The sequence below is a fragment of the Gopherus evgoodei genome, chromosome 17 (genome assembly GCF_007399415.2).
Source record: "Gopherus evgoodei ecotype Sinaloan lineage chromosome 17, rGopEvg1_v1.p, whole genome shotgun sequence".
Classification (NCBI taxonomy): Eukaryota; Metazoa; Chordata; order Testudines; family Testudinidae; genus Gopherus; species Gopherus evgoodei.
The window spans coordinates 8,648,509-8,672,300 of record NC_044338.1 but is presented as its reverse complement, the minus strand read 5'-3'; the positions used below and the strand labels follow the sequence as shown (position 1 = coordinate 8,672,300).

Genomic DNA, 23,792 nt, shown 5'->3' with positions numbered 1-23,792 from the left:
ATGTGGCTAGATAAAGTTCAGCTACACTGGGAAGGTTCACCCCAACCCTTCCTTTTCAATTGTTGTTATTCTCAGATGCTGAGCAGTGAATAATTTCTTTCCTTCCCCCCTCCCAGCCCCACCAGAGCTTTTCTGTATTATATGAGGCTATGGGCATTAGCCAGAGGTGTCAGACAAGGTATTAAGGAGGTGTCAATGGTGAAATAGCAGGGATTACAGTAAAGTCTAAATAAGGTGTAAAATAAAACCAAAAGGTGATAAACTCATTGATAAGAAAAGCTCAAGAAAAAGAGGAGTGCAATTATTTTTCATCTCAGCTGTTCAGTCTCGCAGCGCATTCTTTGTAGCTTTCCAAGACTTAGGTAGAACACCCCCCCCCTCCCTTTTTTGTACATCATATTCCCCTCTTAGTAATGTTATGGCTCACAGGTGTTTTCACAATAAAAGAACAGCAAGAACCCTCTTCACAAAAATAATCACTGTCATTCCCAAGTTGGCTGCATTACATTCTGTTCTCCTACTGAGTTTTCATATTGAGGGAGAGTCATACTGCGCATGGTATGGATGCATTTTGTCAACTAAATATTAAATGGCTGACACAGTCCAGCATACGGGGAATCCCCTTTGTTCTGAAGCCCTGTGAGGAAGTTCAGATCTGGTAGGCTTGAGCCTGTCTCCAGTTTATTGTGATATTCCGGACTGAACAGTCTTACAGAGTCACACAGGGTCCTAGCTAGTAGCTGGGGAGGAGGAAAACCAAATGTGAGCCAAGCAGATGTACCTAGTGGTGTGGTCTGAGCATCATAAAGTGCCACCAGGACAAACAAGAACCACCACGTAAATAGTAGGCAAGGAGCAGTGGCAGGCCACCTGATGTTGTGAGAACTCCTACCTATGCCTTACCAGAAAAATTAATAGGGGAAAAGACCCAAGCCTACAAAGACAACACACAGAGCTGGATTAAGCATGGCTATTTTGGTTCTCAGTGGTTGTGTAAACCCTTTTTGGGGAGACTGATCCATCTGGGTTTCCTTGCCGGAGTTTTTGTGATTCATTCAAACAACAATCAAAATCAAAAGTAGCAGCCAAATTTTGCCCAGTTTCAGGGAATATACATGTAAAACCACCACATTCACCTCCCTAACAACCTAGACCGTGGGCTCCCCCAATCATGCCTGAGTTTCAGATGAGACAAAATAGGCAGGTTTCACCAGCTTTCAGATTTATGAAAAGCTTTGCACAATTCTAGTCAAGAGGCAACAGCAGGGCACTCAACAGGGGACAAGCTACAGTACCCATCAAACCGCATTAAACCAGTGTTATTGTACTCCTACACACAGCCCTTCTGAATGGTAATTTAGAATATTTCTAGGGTTCTTCCATTGCTTCTCCTAATTGAAATTCTCAGTTCATACCTTTTGAAATAATTAAGAGCCAGAATACTGTCCAGTGAAACAATACTTGTACAATATTTGTATAATACAAATAATAGTCTAATCTGTGCCCCTCTGGGGTGTTGCTGCTCATGTTGCAATTCCCCAGTCCCTAGTTGTTTGGTAATGTGCTGAGCGTACCACTAGCCTGAAGGCGAGCGTTACAGGTGCTCCAAATTCAAGAGGGTTCAACTAGTGAAATGGAGGAAAAACATCTAATTGAATGTTGCCAGGATGAGACTCAGCATTTTCCAGAGAGGTGTACGAGCCAGACATGCACTTGTAACAGCCCTAAAAGGGAGGACACACACAGAGTTGGCTTAACTTGCTAGTGCGCTGCACAGACCACTAAGGCTCTAAATCCAGCGGTGATGCTGCATCCACAAGTGCAACCCTGCAATGAAATGTAAAGTTTTCTTTTTTATTTCAGTAGAAAAAAAATGTCCTAAGGAATTATATGCTGAGGACTAAAAACTATAGAGTTACTACTTATGCATGTGAAATTATTTTAAGTGTCAGATTCACAACCCTGGGGTCTGAAATCCTCTATTCACCCACACAATCAGATGCAGTGGCACTGTCTGTCCAAGTTGTCTCCATTTTACGGAAGAAGGATGGAGGGGTTTTTTTGGGATTAAGACACTGAAATGGGATTTAGGAAATCTGCCTCAGCCTTAATCACTCTGTGCCTCAGTTCCCTGTCTACACATTGGAGACAAACCTACTCCCCTTCCCACACCTTTTATCTCCCATCTAGTTAGCCTGCAAACTCTTCAGAGCAGACCATCTCTCGCTATAGAATCATAGAAATGTAGGGCTGGAAGGGAGCTCGAGAGGTCATCAAGTCCAGCCCCCTGCACTGAGGCAGGACAAAGTAAACCTAAACCTTCCCTGACAGATGTTTGTCTAACTTGTTCTTAAAAACCTCCAGTCATCTGGATTCCACAATCTCCCACCTCTTCCAGAGCTTAACTACCCTTATAATTAGAAAGCTTTTCCTAATATCAAACCTAAATCTCCCTTGGTGAAGATTAAGCCCATTACTTCTTGTTCTACCTTCAGCACACATGGAGAACACTTGATCATCACCCTCTTTACAACAGCCCTTAGCACAGTCTTCTTCTCTCAAGATTAGACATGCCCAGCCTTTTTAACCTCTTCTCACAGGTCAGGTTTTCTAAACCTTTTATCATTTTTGTTGCTGTCCTCTGGATTCTCTCCCATTTGTCCACAGCTTTCCTAAATTGTGACGGCCAGAATTGTACACAGAATTCCAGCTGAGACTTCACCTGTGCTGAGCAGAGCAGGACAATTACTTTCTTTGTCTTACATTCAACACTCCTGTTCATTCTCCCAGAATGACATTAGACTTTTTTGCAACTGCATCACATTTTTTACTCATATTCAATTCATGATCCACTATAACCTCCAGATCCTTTTCAGCAGCAATATCACTTTGCCAGTTACTCCCCATTTTGTAGTTATGCATTTGATTTCTCCTTCCTAAGTGAAGTACTTTGCACTTATCTTTATTGAATTTCATCTTGTTGATTTCAGACCAATTAGCTAATCTGTCAAGGTCATTTTGAATTCTAATCTTGTTCTCCAGAGTGCTTACAAGTCCTCCCAGCTTGGTGTCATCAGCAAATTTTAAAATCATACTCTCCACTCCATTATCCAACTCATGAATGAATATACTGAATAGAACCAGACCCAGGACTGACCCCCACAGGACCTCACTAGACACAATTCTCCCAATTTGATAGTAAATTACTAGATAATTACTCGGAGTACGGTCCTTCAACCAGTTTTGAACCCACTTTATCATATATTCATCTAGACCACATTTCGCTAGTTTATGAGTCTGTCAAGTGGACCGTATCAAAAGCTATGCTTTTGTACAGTGCTTACCACAATGGAGACCTGATCTCTGTTGGAGCCTCTTGGCTCTACAATAATAGAACTAACTACAAATTATCAACTCTGACCTGGAATGGCCACCTGTTGTTAAGAGGGTTGTTAAGTCTTCATTCCCATTCAGTCTTTGGTCTAACTGTTGGGACTGTCAACAAAGGATTCCAATTAATGCCCATTATGGCGTGTTTCATTACATAGACCAAGACTACCGAATCCATGTCATATACAGGGCGGCTCCAGGCCCCAGCACGCCAAGCGCGTGCTTGGGGCGGCATGCCGTGGGGGGCGCTCTGCCGGTCGCCGGGAGGGCGGCAGGCAGGGTGCCTTCGGCAGCGTGCCTGCGAAGGGTCCGCTGGTCCCGCAGCTTTGGTGGATCTCCCGCAGGCGTGCCTGCAGAGGGTCCACAGTTCCCGCAGCTCCACCGGAGCCGCGGGACCGGCGAGTGGCAGAGCGCCCCCCGCAGCATGACCCCATGCTTGGGGCGGCGAAATGTCTAGAGCCGCCCCTGGTCATATAGGCCAAAAAACCAAGACAAAGAAATTCACACTCACTACAGATCTGGGCTGGATTCAAAATGATGATCTACAATTGAAAAGCACACCAACTACCCCCTGAACAATCCAGCCTGCCCACATGGTTTATTTAGTTTGATTCAAGTATATATTGATACAGGACACAAGTATTCAGACTAACAAATACAGTGTTAGGTGACATTAGTGCACAGTAATAGAAGTGCAAAAATATATCCTGTATTAGCCTCCACCTCCCATAATAATTCAACCTACTCAAACTGTCTCCTTCAGCAGCTCCCAGAGAACCTTTCTTTTATAACCTCCTCCACCTCCTGAAGCATGTAAACCTCTTATAAGGACTAACCACTCCCTCCCCCAACTCCCTTGCCACGTTGTCCTATCTGCCTGTCCCCAATCCCTGCCTGCAGCGCACAGCATCAATATTGAACTTTGAGCCTATATGGATGGTACATAGTAGTATGTCTTCCTGTTAAGAAGGGACAGATCAAATGAGAACCCAGACCAAGCCTTTATGCAATCTCGGAGGCAACACTGTACAGCCACATAGTAAGAGACTGGCTCTGCCCTGGAGAGCTTGCAATCTAAATGGATGAGCCAGACAAAGGGTGAGAAGAGAAATAGAGGACCAGGGAAGGAACACAGCAGACCAGTAGTAGAATTAGTATTAGAATCCCAGTGTCTTGAGTCCTGGAGTAACATTTTCAATAGTGCCTGAGTGGCTCAGGAGCCCACATTCAACTGATTTTCAATGGGGCTTACACTCCCAAAGTCACTTAGACACCTTTGAAAATGTTACTCCCAATCTAGTGCCCTACCCACTGGCCTATGCCGCTGCTCCAAATCTAGCTAACTCGCTTGCATTCATTTTCATTTTCTGCCCTTCCAGAAGCACTGAAATACCAGCGACCTGGGAGGTACTCAAAACCTCACAAGAAAGCCTCTTTTCAAGAGACTTCCAGCTGAATTTTGCAGACCCAAATGGTGAAAACAAAGGTCTGCACTCAGGAACATGCTGTGCCACAGGAACAGTCAGCACTTTACAAAATAAGAGCAGCTTCTTCATTTACCATCTGAATGAGATACAACACACAGCAGAGTATGACAACAGACAACACTGGGAGGAGGGGGGAAGAACACAAGAAACGAAGATCATGTAATTTGTTTGGTTGCACAAGCGTGTTAGTCCCAGTTGTTTTCATTTGTTATATGATTAAAATCAGGTAGGAGAGCAGAAGTAGATGGCAACGGAGTGTGATTAATGGTGAAAAAGTAACCAAGAGAGAATTCTTAGAAGGAATTTGGAAGAGAGTGAAGGCATCTGGGCCACTGGATTAATAAATATCACCTATCATCAGTGCGGTAACTGAGCAGCTCTACAACATTAATAGATTTATCCTCACAACACCTTGGTATCTAAAGGCAGGAAGTTTGATCTCCATTTTTACAGATGGGAAACTGAGGCACTGGGTATACTAAGTGACTTGCCCAAGATCACACAGGCAAGCTGGAAATCGAGCCCAGGTCTCTCAAACCCTATGCCAGTGCTCTATGTGCCCATTTTTATTTTTTAGGGGGGAGGACGAAGCGGGTTGGCATTGTGGTGGCCCCAATCAGGGATCAGAGCCCTACCACGTGAGACATTGTACAAACCAGTAACAAAAAAGACAGCATCGCCCCCCCCACCCAAAAGCATACAACCGAAGTAAGTGTTTACAATAAAGATTTGGCTTTATATCCTTCCTGCCTATGTATGTGCAGTTTGATCTACTGGTAGGAGAAGCAGACAGAACTCCATGGTTCTTTTCCCAGCTCTGTCTCACATTTGCTGTATGACCTTGAACAAGTCACTTCACCTCTGTACCTTAGCTCCTCCAGCTGTACAATAAGAATGGTTCACGTGCTCCCTCTTCCCCCTCAGTCAGGCATTCAGAGACCCTTGGATGAAAGCTACCATATAACTGCCCAGTAACATCAGCCAAACCTAAACTCCTGAACCTTTCACTGTTTGCGCATCACTGCTTCAGACCCCTTATGGTCTGTTGTAGCAAGGTCTTCCTTCTTGGTTTGACTGAAGCTCATGGATCATTGACCTGATAGAGAGCTTTGCAGACCAGAACATCAAGCCAACAGCTCCTAAATGAAATGATTCCATCTTTTGGTTTTTTTGCTGCAATCCAAAATAGTAAAGCCAATTAATCCACATTATCTACTAATCAGCCACAGCATTTCTCTCTTCTTTATTTTTAAAAATCCATTTTTAATTAAGTGAGCCTCACATCAACATTCTAAAGACTATGGGCAGCATGGCCAAGATTTTCAACAGTGGCTAGAGATTTTTGGGTGCCTCAGATTTTAGGGACCTGACTGGAGACACTTTAAAGGAACTGATTTTCATAGGGTGCATGCTCAGCACTTTTTGAAAATCCATCCCCTTTTAAAGTGTCGGAAGCTGAGCCCCCCAAAATTGAAGCCTGCCTCCCCAAATGACTAATCCCTTTTGAACGTCTAATCTTGTGTCTAGATGAGTCAGGAGAGGTGGGACTAAGCCTAGCTCCAACACTGACTGACTGAGGAAGTCACTTGGCCTCTCTGTGCCTCATTTTCTCCATCTAAAAAAAACCAGGAATAATATTCTATAAAACCCACTCAAACCTACTACAGGAGCATTGAGAGACTGCTTATAAAACACCTCGAAGCTCTTCAGTTTAAAGAGGTGCTACAGACGTACAATGTAGTGTTTTAACAACGTGCTACTTTGTATTTGTTCAATTTTAAATTTTCTTATAAACTGTTGGCAAAAAATCCTAGAAAGCTGAAAACATACACAAGGATCTCTCTATCAATTTGTGCATAATGTAAATAAAAACATACCAAATGGATAGCACCATGAACCCAGACAGTGGTAGGTACGTTATTCATGGATCTGACAGAACAGTCTTTTGATCAGGATTTCTTGGGTTTCATGGTCCTTTGACTATCACATGACATCCATTGTTACGCTGCGGAGAATCATCTGTTGCCATCCCCAGAGTGAAGCCCTTGCCTTCCAGAGCTAGAGCACTATATTATCTGAGATATGAAAAACACAGATATTTTAAGATCAGAGTGTCAGCAAGGGTCAGTTTCAACTTGGCTATCAAACTGAACTGTCAAGACGAGAGGACTCACCTCCATCCTGCAAGAATACATCAATCATTCTGACAATCCTCAACCAGACAATAGGAGCTTTCTTGGAGGTTCAGCAAAGATTAAGAAGGTGGAGGATACAGCATTATTGCCTAAAAAAATCCAAACAAATGATTTAGGAAAGCAGGGCACAATCTTAATTTCTGAAAGTCTTACTCTCACACTTGTCAACTGTTCCCTTATGTTGAACACTCCCCCTCCCTTCAGGGCTTTGAGAAGTGCTTTGCCCTGCCCTGGAAGGAGGGAGACATGCTGTATATTTTTAGAACTATAATCAGAACTACATTCCAATGTAAACTCTGACATTCACAGTGCAGTTTTTCCAAGTGGAGGGAGACAGCACAACTATCCACCAGCTTCACAGATTCCTCCAGGCTGCTCCCAAGCCTATGTCACTAGCAGGCAGATTGCATTGAATGGAAGAGGTTTGCCAACTCATGTGGCAGTGAACAGATACATCTCAATTGATCTCACATACAGACCTCTCAACTATTTTAATATCGGTCCAAGTCTGGAATCTGATCTAGTGCACACACTGCCATAGTAGCTAGGTGTCCTGTAAATGAAATGAAGGTTATTTTCTTGTAACTGAGGTTCTTCGGGGGGGGACTTTGCATATTCCCACTCTTGGGATATGCGCCGGCCAATGCCATTGAACTGTGCAGCTTTCTACTAGAACTGCCTGGTCAACTGCTCATGCACTCTCCCCACCCTCAGGCTCCAAGCATGTTCTGAGAGTGTGGCTATAAATTGGAGGACACCGATGGTTACTACTTCAGTTCTTTACGCAGCTAATGTGAGCGTCTGGAAGATAGGACTCTGTACTCCTGGGGGCATTCTGCACCATAAAAATAAAAATTCTGCGTACAATATTTTAAAATTCTGCACATTTTATTTATCAAAATAACACTACAGAATTACACCAGTTTCAATTATTTGGTAGTTTATTTCAAAATATCTGTCAGCAATATGTCTAACAATACAGACACACAAAAATTCCCCCAGGAGTAGAGACAGTTAAAGAAACCCCTATGACAACCCAGTTCATTTCTCTGCTCCCTTCCCCGCTCCCATCAGAGCCCAGCCAGGGGGCTCCCCTTTGCCCAGATACCCACAACTCCTACCCCCCAAAAAGGGCCCTGCCCGGTGGCAAGACTAAAGTATTTCCTGTGTGATGAGCTATTGAAATATTAAAATAAGCTTTTTAGAGACTGAGAGCAGCAAACCAAATCTAGAAAGGATAGGGAAGAAATAATGGATCCTAGTGCTAACATTGTGAAATGCATCCTTTGAGGGTACACGTTTAGCTTTCTTAGATCTAAGGTTGGACAAAGACCTTCATCTTTCTTTGGAATCAGAAAACAGCAAGAACAGAATGCTTGATTTCCTCAGATTTATTGGAACCACCACTATAGCACCTTCTGCTAGCAGAGAATTTCTCTCTATTTTTAACCACACCTTGTGAAAGGGGTCCATGAAAGGGAGGGAGGGTATCAAACTAGATGGTACAATGTTCTTTATAGTATCCAACAGCCATCTGTCCATGGTGATCTTTAACCACTCATAGCATTGGCTTAAATGTAAGGGAAACAGAATTCAAGACTGGTTTGCTTGCTCTCGAACACTACATCAAACCTACAGTCTAAATGTAGGCAAAGAAGTGGTGCTAAGCAAATCCTTTTGCTTCATTTTGGGCTTAAATGGCCATCTTTTGTATGACTGAGAAGCAGAAGATTCTTGCTGAAGTTGCTGTTGGTAGTGATGGCTTCCTTTGTTAAAATAAGACTACAAGAATGAATCAGGAAGAAGGGAGATAAGACTGTCTTTGGTATCTTAAAAATGGTGTAGACAATCTCCTTTTGAAAGACTAAAAGACCCAGGAGCCATCCGTAGATCTTGTTCCTTTCATTTTTTTCCCCAATAAATCATCAGTTCTTGAACTAAAAGGGAAGGTCCTCAACTTTAGACTTCTCCTGTGGAAGATGAGAAGAATGCAACCAGGCATGTCTTCTGAGAGTTACTGACCTTAAAGTAATATCTGAGATATCAAAAGATGTCATTAATGCTTGCTTCAGATTTTGATCCTCCTTAATGAGATCATTAGGGAGTCTTGAGTGTCCTTCAGATAGGTTTGTGGTCAACAAAGATTTAGTCCCACTGGTGGAACTGATATCTAGCCATGACTGCTAGATAATTAGCTATTCTCATGTTTTGGGAAGAAAACGGTTCTCTTCTCCTTCCCTAAAGTGTCTAATTTTCTCCCATCTCTGTTAGTGGGAGTAGACTGTATACCTCCTGATCTTTGAACTGTTGCAGTCATTACTATAGAGTTAGGCAGAGGAGAAAGAAAACCCCTTATATGGAATATGGTGAAGCTCATCAGCCTTGTTTGCTAGTGGAGGACAAAAAGAAGTATTCTATATTAATTTTGAGGATTGCCGCAACCCTTCCAAAAGGAGCAGAGAAACTTTACTTGCAGAAGTGTTTCCCAGTATATCTAAAACAGGATATGCAGTTTCTTCTCACTAATGTCAAATTTTAATGTCAAAATCATTTTGTTGACAAATTCCTAGAAATGAATGGCATCTTCCAGTCAAGAAGCAGCTGACACTACTCCAGCATTCTCACCTGGAGACAATTCACACACAGATATTTGGTCTTGTGAAACATCAGTTTGTAGAGGAACTTCCACCTCCTCGGCCAGTCCAGTAATGTGTCAGAGCCAGGATACCTGTATTTGTAATAGTTTTTGTCCACTAGAAGTCTCGGATTGCAGTTCCAGATTTTCCATTGCATCCAGGTTCTCCTCCGAATGCAGATCCGAGCCCAAATCTTAAAATTAATTAATTGGTGAAGTTTGTATTCTCAACACTGAGATCAAAGACATTGTTCTCCTAGGCGAGCCTAAAGGTATCCTGGGAGGTGAAAGCAACACTATCAACAGCTTATCAGATTTCCTTTTCTTGCAAGAATGAAAAGACTGATCCATACCCAATTTCCTCTTCACTGTTGCTGAATCAACCAGAATCTAAAATTACAGTTCTGAAGACTTATGTCTCCTGCATTAGCTACCCCTGGTGTCAATATAACACCCACATCCACAGAATTCTTTGGACCATTTGAAGAGCTTGCTTGATATACTTAGAGATTCACTCTGTATGTCCCTGATCCATCCAACCATGATACGACAACTTATGAATCTCTGGAAGAAGACTGTTCTGTTTTTGCTTTCTTGCTTCTTGGAACTGAGGACTTTGGTACTGTGGAAGTGCCTGGCATAGAAGATGGATCATCTCTGCCTGATTTCCTCAGCACCAGTGCCCTCTGTGGTGTCAGATCAGATGACGTTGTTACCAAGTGCTCAGTCTCTTTTGAGCTGGAGCTTGGCGCTGAGGTTATTGGTCCACGTACCAGTGTCTTTTTGGAACCAGAAGGGCTCGGAGCTGAGCCAGGCATCTTGCAATGCCTTCAAAGCCTAGGATCTGGTCGATAAGGGTTCTTGTAGAAGGAGGGCTTGGAGTCTATTTTGCTTCTCCTTTCTGGCTCATGGGGTGAAAGAGCTGCAAAAGGAGCAACGCGAAGGAGAATGTCTGTCTCCCAAGCATTTTAGGCAGCGAGCACTGACCTCAGAATCCGGGAAGATGGCTAGACAACGTACAGCTCTTAAATCCATGATTTTTGATCTTCAGATCCATCATAATAACTCTAATGCTAACAACCACCAGGCACTTATCCTAACTATCTAAAGGGTCTTGATTCAGAGAAGACTCAGGTACATGTGTGTCAGCAGTTGGAAGGAACTGAGGCAGTAACTGCAGGCACCCTATTTATAGCCTTGCCCTTAGAGTCTGATGGAGGGGGCAGGCAGTGCACACAACTGGTTGATTAGGCAGTGCTAGTAGAAGGCTGATCACTGGCACCAGTTGGCACCTATCCCAAGAGTGAGAATATGCAGAGGAAACTCGAAGAACTAACATCAAAGTCACTTTGCCAGCATGCCGCCCTCTCTTTAGGCTGCTTCCTTAGCTGAATCAGGCACTTTGACAGTCTTCCAGGAAAGAAAGTCATACTACTCCCTAGCTTCACTATGGAGGGTGGGAGAGGGGAAGGAGAGGTCTTATGTAAAGAGATGAGTATCAAGACTCTGAATGTGCCTAGATTCAGCTTCAGCATAAATTTTTGCCTGTATGGATTCCAAACCAAATTCTGTTCAGCTACACACACACGCATGCAGTTTGGCTGATTGGCATGCATGAGAGAGAACATGCTTTGGACCTTATGAGTCTTTGGGCACTTCATGAACTAAAGACAGGCCTGTGTGCCCAACTTCAAAGCTGCATTGATCACGCTGTTACCCCAAAGATAGTAAGTCCTTTTCTCCCCATTTAAGCCTTATGATCCTGCCCCAGCTTACTGAAATTTACCTTCACAAGCTTTGAGTTCTGGTGGCCAATTCACTTCCCACTAAATTATACAAGGACACGGCAGCTCACATATACACTCGCAAACTCCTTTCTAAAGTACTGCTCAAGTTGCACTTCAATCAATCATTCAGCCCATGTTTTTCACTTCAACTTTCATTAACACACTTGGAAGGTGTTTTTCCACAAGCTAAGGGTCCGTTGGGTTCTAGCTGGAGCAGACAAAACCCATTAAAGTCCATCTAGATTTTTGTTTCTTTCAACTTCAGCATATTAGGTCAGGCTGGTAACCACATCAAAAGTGACTGTTTACCTGCCTTTCCCAGGGTGGTTCTCTAGTGGAGCTGTCATTTGTAGCTCATGTGAAAAGACCATTCCATTAGAGGCACGTCAGTGACCATAGCTGGTCCCAGGATGGTTCCAGCTCACAAGATTTGTGGGATAGCTGCATGGCACTCACCACATATTTTTTATTCAACATGATTGCCTACACAAATACATCCTGGGTGTAATTCCAGTGACCTCTACAGAGTTACACCAAGGGTGAATTCATTCCTGCAACTAAAGGTTCTGCTCTGTGTGAAAAAAAACTGACCTACAATGGCAGTGTCTCTTTGACTGCACGCGGTTGACTTTTCTTGCACACAGTTCACTAAAATAAAAACAGTTCTACTTACCCTGATCTCTGACAACATGCGTCAGTAAATGGTGCAGCGGAACCAGAGGTCTCACTGCTAGTGCAGACAGGACTAAACCGCTCTGAACATCCTTTCAGACAAGGAAAATGTTTGCCTATTGGTTTTGTTATTTTAACCAAAATCATTTCTATTGCAATTAACAAAAATAAAGTCATGTGAACATTTCTATGGGTGTTGGGTTAATTTGTTTGTTTGCTTGTTTTTTTAAATATAAATTGGGGGTCAAACTTGTTCTGACCATGTCCCCTGTTGACTGCTAGTAGCTCCTAAACGCAGCAAAGTGGTAGTAGTTTATTGGGCTATACTTGGGGGTAATTTCAGTATTTAATTTCTGGCCAATTCTTTTAATATTGCCAGGTCCCCAGACAACAACAGGGAAGACATTTCAAAATGAGCACATGTAACAAGCATGTCAGATATTTTGCCCACTGGGCACTGGGAAGCATCAGAGTCACGATCTTGATCTACCTAGTCCATTTCTTTCTTTCATTAATTTTTTTTCCCCTGTAAGACTATTTACACAGCTGAAGCTTTGCAAGGTTTGCCATGATACAGCACATTGCATCCTGCTGCTATTTCAATTTCATTACAGTGTAAACAGCAGAATAAGTGAAATTAAAAACACCCATCTTTCCCTCATACTAACAGTCTTCTATTTATTTTTTTAAAAGCTGTTAAAGACTATTTTAAACAACAAAAGGCTGGCCACATGAGGAGAAAGACATGCAAACAGGTGTTGACAGTCATCCTCGATATCTACTTTGTAACAAGCAAAAAGAAATACCACAGACTGCCCAGGCTTTCCCTCCCTGCCTCTCAGTGAGGCTTGGAAGCTAGCTCAGAACTGGCGGGTGTGCGGACCACATTAATTAGAACAGATGCGACAATAAACAACACACCAGAGCTTTGACGCACAAAAGTACACACTATATAAGCTGGAGGCCGGTCATTCTTTCCGTGTCATTTCTAGCTTACATATGTCTATCTTGAAACAGCCTCGCCTAGTCCCAGTACCCGAAAGAGAGGGACGGTCACATGAAAACTCTGCGCACGGAAAGGAACCTGTAACAAGGGGAAAGCACAAGCAGGGATGAATACAGGGGCCAAATATATGGTTCCCCACTCTACCAGCATGCACCCAGGCCTATCCCTTCTTGTAGTGACTGCCTCATCTCAAGGGCTCAACCTTCCTGGGTCCCATAATGTAATCACAGTTCCCATCACAGAACTTAAGTAGAGCCTGTGTGGCAACATCGTCACGTCAGTCAGTCTGAGAGCTAGAGATGCAAACAGAACCACAGGTCAGTCTGTGTCCAGCAGCCCCAATAAAGAATCCTCTTTGCATTCATTGCAACAGAGCCCAGTCTGCTCTACTTCGAGGGACATGACAAGCCCCACAAGCTGCCCACACCTTTGCTGGGTCTACAAAGAAACTCCATCCAGCCCCTTGTGTTTAGAATAAAGGCTTTGCCCTGATGAAGGCTGCCCTCCAGTCCCTTCAGCAATGCACCTTCTTGCTTTACTAAACCTCTCAAGTTTATTCTCCATCCCCCCCACTCCTTTCCTTTCTCAGTTTGCTTTCTTTGATCTCTGGAGCATGGGAAACATCTTTCAGCCATTCTGCTCTCGGACCCCCTGAACAGGCAGCAGAGAGGTCTCTGCACAGGGTGAAAGCATGTACCTTAACAACTAGGTGAGGGAAGGGAGCAGCTGGAGGAAAATGCATTGGCTGCTCGCGCTTCCTCCCCTTTCCTAGTAAGGTCAGTGGAAATGCTGGCAAATGGTTTTCTTTTTTTTAAATGAATTGGTCTCCTTATGTTCTCTTGCATTGCGCTGAGCACAGCCTGAGGACAGGTCTGATTCCTGCATAGACCGGTTTATCATGGGAATCAATAAGAAAGGAAACTTCTATTGCTTGTTTCTGTTTATAACATTTCCTTGCAGCCAGTCTCAGGAGCTGCCTATTTAGCAATCCAGACAGGAAATATTACTGCTTAATTAGAAATGAAACAAACAGGGTATGCACGCATAGGTTAGTGGCTGGGTGCTGGGAGAATCGCCATTTGATTGTGCTGCTGAGATAATTCTAACTGTCACATTCAGCTGTCAGAAGTGGGTAGTGGATATAGCCTTGGGGAATCTCCATAGGGAATGCAATACCTCGGATTAAAGCTAACTGGCCACAGTAGATCAATGCTGCTCCACAAGAAATACAGCTGCAAGCGCATTTATCCAAGTGAAAGTAACGAATCTCCAATAGTCAGACGTGCCAGCTGAGGGTGATGACCATTTTCATTGATGATGGATATTACCAAATCAGCCACTCGTCAATGAAGTGCTCAGATTTTTTTCAAGAGGATCCTGATGTTTCTATCGCTGATGGGAGCCTCATGCAACTCTCAGGAGTATTAAACTAATAAAGCATCTGCTGGAATACCCAGTGAGCCACAACTTAGTTTGATAAATGTCTGTTATGGAGGAATGACACTTCTCTTGTTCGCTCTGTGCTGGTACAAAGAATCAAACTAGGTGCTACTGTACTTTAAAATATTACTAACAGGGCTGGCAGTGGTCCCCACCAAGATCAGGGCCCCATCAGGGTAGGTGCTAAACAAACATAGCAACATTGAAAACCCTAGTCCCAATCAGCTTGCAATCTAAATAGACAAGTCACAGGGCAGGAGAAATGATGCACCGTTGTCTCCATTTTACAGACTGGGAACTGAGAGATTAAGGTACTAGCCCTAGGTAGGATTTGAACCATGTCCCAACTCCCAATCCAGAGGGGTAACCACAAGATCACCCTTTCTCTAAAGTATCAGAGGGGTAGCCGTGTTAGTCTGTATCCACAAAAACGAGGAGTCCAGTAGCACCTTAAAGACTAACAGATTTGGGCATAAGCTTTCGTGGATAAACATCCACTTCTTCAGATGCATGGAGTGAAAATTACAGATACAAGCATAAATCTTTCTCTAACAAGCAGCCCCGAGAACTTAAATACTATAGTCCCAAAACCAGGGACAGCACAGATAGCGGCAGTACAAGTTTACCATCCTGCGTTCACATTGTGCCTCAATCCTGACTCAGCACCCATCTCTGTGAGGAAAGCAATTTAGTTATCGGTCTCACAGCTGGGACGGCCATCTGCGATATGGATCCCGCTCTACAATCAATGGAACGAGGCCACTGAGCAGCTGTGCAATAGGTAACAACTTTCAGCTACTACCAACCTGATCTGGATTCAACCTACAGAGACCCAAATGTGAAAAAGAGCTCTGCATCCCTTCATCCAGTCTGCTTGCCAGGCCAGTTTTCTAAGGTCAAAAGATACAACCTTCAGTACTTTTGCTGATTAAACCTCCCCAAATGGCATCAGCATGACTCACACCTGCAAGATATCGCACTGTAGTGGACAGAGCCCAAGACTGGGAGCCTGGAGAGCTGAATTCTATTCCCAGCTCTGCTGCTGACTCACTGGGGCCAAGTCATACGTGGCCTGAACCAACTCTCACTGAAGTCAACCACAATCTTTCTACTGACTTGAATGGGACTGGAGCAAGCTTTATGCCTCTGGGCTTCAGTTTGCCCATCTGTCAAAAGTTATCTCCATTTATACAGGGTTTTCAGATCTAGAGAGGGAAAGTATTAATGGGAAGCGCAAACTAGGGAACTTGGGGGGGTGGCGAAGCAAGAGGAGCCCTGCATATGAATTGCATATTGCCTCCTTTCATCGCTGCGCTGTTTTATTGCCACACAAAGTGGTTATTGCTGTTTCGTACAAGGGGAACCGTGGGAAATCTTATTTTAAAGAGAGACATGATGGGAGAGGCACTTCATCTTATAGGGTGATTGAAATGTAATCCGAGTTCTGTTTATATACAAAGCACATGGAATATATTTCTTTGTTTAACATTTAAGCTGTACAATAGACTCACTGAGATGCCACATCTTGTTTCCAAAAGCGTCCCAAGGGAAAGTAGGCTGGGAAGGAGAGAGAATGAATCAGTCATACTTACTGCTCAAATACATAAAGCATCATCTGTTCAAGCAGAGGGAATGCAAGGTACAAATCAAGGCCCAGATCTCCCACAGTGCTCAATGCCTGGGACACACAGTTGAAGGAAACTCGTGGGATGATCAGCAACCCATAGGATCAGACCTGTTGGTTGGCTATAGCAAATAAAAATATCCAGATCCATCTTAAGCTTGGGTCACTCCCTGCAGATGGCATGCATGGTGCATGCTGGAATCATCGGACTCAAAGCAGCTGCACCAACTCACCTTTGTCTCAGGCCATATTATAATTTGACCCAAGAGGTTGAAAGTGGCAGCATAGATCCAGATTGCTTCTCCCCTTCCCTGATTCCCCTGGTGGCAGCAATCAGCCACGCATTACACTGCTTGCCACTCAACAACACCCTGTTGATTCAGGGTGCCCTTTGAACACAGGGTCCTGATCCAAGGCTCTGAGACCTAAGGAGAAGTGCAATATGCAGCCAAAGCCCAGATCTACCGATACCATGCATTGAATGGATTGGGAACTCTCAAAACCGGACGGTTGGGCTGACCTGGCTGATCTAACAGTGCTGCCACGAACAGCAAGGAGTGCTACCTGGGTACTTTTGCTTCTGGTCCTGCAAGCTCTGAGGAAAATTTAACAAAATAACTTTTGTGAAGCTTCATTAAGACTCTGAAGGGCTCATGGTTCATGCTTGGCTTAAGTGCTGGGGAAGGTGGGGAATGGGATAGTGCATGGAAAGGGTCTTATTTCAACCTGTCCCTAACAGACACAGCCCCCAAAGTTAGGCATGGGTTCAGAGTTTGATGCATATGCAAGTCCCATCGTAAACCAGGGTGAAAGCCTGGAAGGAACTCAGCCCATCCCATGTTCTACCTCAACAGGCTCTTCCACTCATCTACATTTCCAACTCCTGGCTCATGCACAATTCTGCCACAGGCCCGCTCAACACTAGGAAAGCTGCTACAAAAATTGCAACCAGTTTTAAAACCAGACGGAGCCATGGCTCAGACCCGATCCAGGTCGCTGGAATCATTTTGAAGTAAACAAGTTACAAGACCACCTTGAAGTCAATGAGAGAGGCTTAATACTTGGCACTTCTGGGGGATGGGGGAGGACCCACTTATTTATGTGTCTAAATACAGACTTTGGAACTCAGCTCCAAGTTCCTATTTTTGCAAATGTTGGCCCCAATCTAGGGGTAACTTAATGTATCTAAATATCAACTGGCTTTGTGAGCATGGGTAAAAAAAAGATTGTAATATTTGCCTTAATTTGCCCTTGTGTTAGATGTGTATAAAAAACACACACTATTTCACAGAGTCCTGTGAGTTTTAATTATCCAATGCTGTAAATCACCTCTAGTATCTCAGATGAAAAGTGCTACAGAAATGCAAATTACTACTACAAAAGGCTTTTAAAATGGCTTGTTTATCCAGATTCATATTATCTATCCACATATGATGTAAGAGCAACATGTAAAATGATCTGTCGTGTTCACTTCCCCTGCTAGTATTGAGGGCAGCTCCATGTGTGCATTCATGTAACTATCCAAGCCCTGCTACTGAAATGATCTTTATCAGCGTATAACTCATCTTACTTAAAAGAGATCACCCATGCCTCGTGCCCAACGTTTTCCAGCTTCATACTAGACATGTAGTATAGGAAAGCGGCTGATTTACGCAGTAATATAATAGGACAGGTGTTCGGAGCTGAAGACCAACCTTAATCATAACACTTGTCACATTTATACTTCAATTTTGAGGTATATTTTTTCACATTTGTTGTGTTTGATACGAACCAAAAGGTAGATCTACATTACAGTGGGGAGCATTCCTACCCATTTGGGTAGACAGACACCTGCTCTACTCCAGCTAGCACTTGAAAAACAGCTGCGTGGACATTGCCACCCGGGCAGCGGCACAGGCTAGCTGCCCGAGTGTAAGCTCGTCCAACCACTGGGTCAATTTCTATTTTAGTATATAGTAGAGCTAGTGCATTTCTGTCTAGCCAGGCTGGGAGGCACACTACCAGCGGCAGTGTACACGTACCCAAAGATACAAAGGATTTGCCATACCAAATCAGAGCACTGATTCCATCAGAAGCCATTAGCTGCTGGTTCCAGGGGAACCCAGAGTCAGGCTGTAAGTTACAGCTGATCACAGTCACCCCTTACTATATGGCCCCAAATTGATGAGCATTGTTTCCTCCCTCTGCTGTCCTCAGTATCATCCCGGGAGGAGAGAATTCCCCTACTCCCAGCCTTTAACTGCCCTGCATTGTAGCTACCATCTTTTTAGTGACAGAACAGATCCTCCATCCCTTCCGTATCCATCCAGGTAACTCCTTAAGATATAATATATATATAATAAAAGGAATCTCTACAGAATCTTAAGAGGAAGTGTTGACTTCTACTAGCCTGAGCCAGGGATCGGGATCAGGACTCCTGGATTCTATTCCCAGCTCCTCCAGTAAATCACACGCCCTTGCACAAGGGACTTTATCTCTTCATGCCTCAGCTTCCCTACCAGTGAAATGGAGATAATGCCTCTGGGGTGTTTTCGGCTTGAATCATTAGTGTCTGCAAAGTGCTTGGAGAGCCTGGAGGCTGCTCTAGATATAAAATATAAGTATTATTAATAAAGAGCACAATCTGTAACTTCATTGCTGCAGTGAATATCAGTTTCTTTATTTAAACACACTTTCCCATGCTCCACTCTCTCTGTTGGTTACATGGCATAACTATGGTCTAACCTGGTTTCTTGAATTACATGGGTGTTTTATTATGTAACATTTACACTACAGTTGCATGTAGAGGCATAGATAGGTCAAAGATTAAAGTGCTCTAGAAATCAAGGTGTATGCATGAGGAAACCAGTTATACTAATTTGCTCTTTATAATTTACATTACATCTAAAAGACCCACAGATCAGTGCCCCATTGTGCTCGGTACTGTACAGACATAGTCCATGTCCCAAAGAGCTTCCTATATAAATAGGAAAGATAGATCAGGGTCAGAGAACAAAAGTACTAGTATCCCCAAAACAGAGCACATATAGATCAACTGATTTGCCCCATGGCACAGTCAGAAACTGAACCAAGAATGTCCTGAGTCCCAGTCTGACCCCTAACCACAACAGCATCCTTTCCTGTCTTGATTTAGACCGAGCTGTGTTTTACCAAGGTAGCACTTGGCTATTTCAGTTTCTTTCAACTCACAGAGAGTAGTAACAAGTCACCTGAAATGTCGGGAGAAACCAGACTATTTGGAAAATAAATGGACTTTTTTCTTTAGGAGATCAAAGTTTTAAATAAAACATCTAATTGTCATTCTATATTCATGAAGGGGGGTCTCAGTGAGAGTACACCTGTTGGGGGATGTGCAGGCCTTGTTTTCCAGTGGGAATAATTGGTGTTCTGAATAACAGACAATTTCTTTGTTAGCAACATGTTTCATCCTTTTTTAAAATACGAAAACATTCATATTTATGAACACCTCTGTCACTACCATATGTTGTGCTCTATCCCTATATAAGAAACAAACTGCCTTTAATTTTTATAGCTATACAAAAAATGAGCAACATCTTAGTAGAACAATTAGATAAGAAAAAAAGATTATTTTCCCCCCATAGTACAAGTATTTACAGCGATCTTTTCCCCTACAAGAAATGTATTTAATGGCTCATTTATTTAAATGTATTTGCAGATCCGCAGTGGGGCTGATAATAGACGAGAAGGCATTCTATTTACAATAAGTGAGTGAATTTAATGATGTGTACTGTTGCCAGCCCCAAGCACTGAAAAAAAAAAAATCTTGAGTCAGGCTCCCAAAGTCATGAAATTAACTTAAAAATAATAAGTCTGAGTTCTTTTTATTTGCCTTCTGCTTTTTGAGCATTAATAGTGCACTCTGTTACATTTTCATACTTTTCTCTGTAACCAAGAAAGCTAGAAACTTTTTTAAAAAAATGAAAACTGATGTGTGTCACGTGACTCCATGGGCTTGAAAAGGCACCAAATATCCCCATACTCACACCAAGAGCTGGCAAAAATTGGCTGTAGTGGTGGTGGGGCTGAGAGAGCGCGAGCACACGTGCCAGTGAGTGGGTATATTCACTGTCGCCCATTACTGGGTAGAATCATAACTTGACATGAAGATCAATCATTTTACTTAACTTTGGGCCATGAAACTGGCTTATCTTCAAATAACTGTACAAACAGTAATGCTCTCAACTGCATCCCGTTTCCTGACATCCCCTGTGAGGAGGGTGTTATTGCCACATTCATTTACAGATGGGAAAACAAAAATAGGCTCAGTGATCTTCCCAGGTCACCCAGAGAACTGGGCAGATCCACAAGCATTCCTATCTCCCAGCATGAGAATTCTCAGGCCACCAATTCATGTCTTGATCTCACATGCTCAGGGCCGGTGCAACCGTTTAGGCAAACTAGGCGGCCTAGTGGTTGGGGGCACCTAAAAGTCCCCTCAGGTGAGGAGGTGGAGTGGAGGTGAGCTGGGTGGTGGGGTGCGCCAGGAGGGCTGCCTGCTGTAACAGGTTGGGGGGAGGCGCACAGGGAAACAGCTCCCTGCCCCAGCTTACCTCCACTTTACCTCCTCCGCTGAGCACACAGTCCAGCTCTAAGTCTCCTCCAATCACTGCTGCAAGCCTGGGCGGGGAGGAGAATTACAGCAACGCCGGCGTGCTCAGTGGAGGAGGCGGAGCCGAGGTGAGCTAGGGCGGGCTACCAGGCAGGGTTAGCTGCTGTGGAGGGGAGAAGTCTCCCCAGGCAGGGTTAGCTGCCGTGGTGGTGGGGGAGAAGTCTCCCCAGGCAGGGTTAGCTGCCATGGGGGGAGTCTCCCCAAGAAGGGTTAACTGCCACGGGGGGGTGGAGGGAGTCTCCCCGGGCGGGGTTAGTTGCAGTGGGGGGATGTGGGGGGAGAGAGGTTAGCTGTCGCGATGGGGGGGGTAGCTGCTGCAGGAGGGGTCCCAGGGGGGCTGAGTTAGCTGTTGTGGGGGGGGGCAGGGTTAGCTGGGTAGGGGGGTGCAAGGTGGAAGTTTCACCTAGGGCGCGAAACTTCCTTGAACCGGCCCTGCACATACTCATGAGAACTGTAGATACCATATGTACACAAGTAGAAGGTACCACCACTTGTGGTTTCTAACAATCCTATGCTGTGGAGTTTCTTTTTCTGCTGTATAAGTAAAATCAGATCAGATTTAGACGTATGCAGGGGTTTGACATGGGGAGAACTCACTGCCTGCAGTACTCTGGACAGAAAAGTCACTCTTTGGATTTAGTTGGAACTGTCCTTTACATCTTTAGATAAAAGGCTCCAGACCATAAACTGGAAAGTCACTGTATTCAGTCCCATGGCTTAGTCCTCTAGTGATTGCTGCATTCACAATCTGAATCAATTTAGGATCAGCTATTTCAAATCTGTCAGCTCTTATTAACGTAGCTCACACAGCCCTACCAAGCCAAGATAAAACAGCAATCTGATTAGCATGTGCGCACGCATTATGTGTATGCATAATACCCTATCCAAGTCTCATTGCTTTAGTAAAGATCAATAGATCACAGCAAGAACTTATGGGGATGAGGGGAAGAGAAGACAGGTCCAATTCTCAAATATTCTAATAACAAAGTGACACAGAGAATGCCAGGTAACACAATACAAATATGTGCTGGCGGCAAATATTATTAGTCTGATATACAGAGAGTATTACGATATAGATAGTGCCCCATATGCATATACCTCAGTAATATCCATACTAAACACATACATACATACTAGTTTTCTCTTGCATATTGATTCTCTACAGAGCAAAATCTCAGGTCTGTTTCTGGAACATCACAAACCCATTCTCTATGGGGCAACTCCTGCTTTTACTACTACTAGCAGGAATACTTAATGAGGTATATATTCAAAGCACCATACAGATATTACTTACTGGAACGAGTTACGGTTTTCAAAAGGAAACCCTCAAGAAGGGGCAAAAAAATAACATCCCATCCACAGAGGTTTTGATCAGCCAATGAAAATTAGTTCAAATGATTTAATGCTTTTCACTTGTGTTTCACCGCAAGGGTAGATTTGGGGATGGAGTTCATTGGACTCCAGAAAATTCTCTCTCCAGTCAGTGCAATTCAGTGAAGATCATATTGTATATGATACAAGCTTATCATCTGTAGCATTTATAAAGCCAAGTCTTTGACATTTAAACAAATCTTTTGGATTAGACTCTACCAAATTCCCAGGAGGGGACAATGGGAAACCAAATGCATGTAGCATTGGCCAGCTACCATAGTTAGACACAGAGCTTACACACAGGAGTGGGAGCTAGGCCTGGGATTTGAGATATCTTTATTCTAGTCCTCACTCTTCTGGGTGATGTTAGGCAAACCACTTCACCTTTCTGTGCCTCTTTCCCCCCTCTGGAAAATGCTGCTGCTGATGATACTTATCATCTACCTATCTGCAAAGTGCTTTGAGATCAGATAAAAAAGCGCTACAGAAAAGCTCGGTATATAGAGTTGTTTTTCATTTCAGGGCTGCCCACACCACCTCTTAACCTAAGGTGAGCAATGCCATGACAGACAGCATACAATGGCCAGGAGAGGATCTGGACCAATCACACATGGCAGATAAATAATTAATCGTGAATCATTGTTTAATACTGAATATAAACAAAACAATTGAAGCGTTAACAGTTTAAGCAGCAAGATCACTGCAGCCAGCCCCACATTCCTAAATATTATTTTAAATTTGCAAAATGCCACCTCACTAAAAAATCAAACTCTGCTGCTGCATCTCAGAAATTGCCACCTGCGGCTATTACTCCAATTTTAAATGCGTCCTCAAGTCAATCTTTGTAAATTCCACATTAAATATTGATCCACCCTGGAGAGGTCTAATACAGTAAGTTTAGCATAGATGTATTAAATTCAAATAGGAATAAGTAAGCCTGGAAGCTTGTCCACATACAATTAGAACTGAAAATGATCTTGCTGGTGACAAATAAGCCTGCATTGGCCAAACTTCTTTCCTACCAGATAAAGTGGAGGTAAGGAAGGGTTCTGTGATTTTGGCGGGTGGACTTGTCATTAAACAAGGGAAGCGCTGAGTGGTCACTGTCCCAGGATCTCTCAGGCAATAGAGTGCATAGCCACAATTCAAACATCATTCAGATAGGCCAAGTACCTGTATCAGTTGACATCAGAGTTCCAGAGGGCTTCACATGTGAATAAGGGAGCATCTGAACCTCAAAATCTGAAGAGGCCTCAGAGTGCTTTGTTTCTCTTGTGGGACACAATATCTAGACCCTGGACCACCAATGTTACATTGGAGAAATGGGGGTGAGAGAGAACTGTAGCAAGTATCAAATTCAAGCCCCTGCTTCCAAATCCACCTCTACTGGTTTATTTTCAAGCACAGACAGGCTGTTTTCCAGACAGGGTTCAGATGCACTTTTAGGGCTGAGATTTTGGCACTAGCAAACCCTCACCCTCAAATCCTAATTCCAAGCCTCAGCCTGAATTTAGCCTGGATCCAAATGCAAATGCTACATCTTAAACCATCAGCT

The 23,792-nt window shown here is 43.6% G+C and overlaps 1 protein-coding gene across 13 annotated transcripts in view; it reads right to left on the bottom strand.

The window, feature by feature from the left end:
• CCDC182 (coiled-coil domain containing 182) overlaps positions 1-23,792 on the bottom strand; it is a 132,593-nt gene that overhangs the window by 58,565 nt on the left and 50,236 nt on the right. For 6 of the 13 annotated variants that reach the window (XR_003996981.1, XR_003996988.1, XM_030536758.1 and 3 more), the window contains 2 exons: positions 7,052-7,161; positions 6,755-6,952 (listed from right to left, as the gene is read on the bottom strand). The exons of 1 other annotated variant lie outside the window; for it this stretch is intronic. The gene's annotated coding sequence lies outside the window, so the exon portion shown is untranslated. Of the gene's footprint in view, positions 1-6,754; positions 6,953-7,051; positions 7,162-11,803; positions 11,946-13,202; positions 13,251-15,418; positions 15,503-16,123; positions 16,170-23,792 lie in introns of all 13 variants that reach the window. 6 more of the 13 variants (XR_003996984.1, XR_003996982.1, XR_003996983.1 and 3 more) reach the window with 6 other exon arrangements.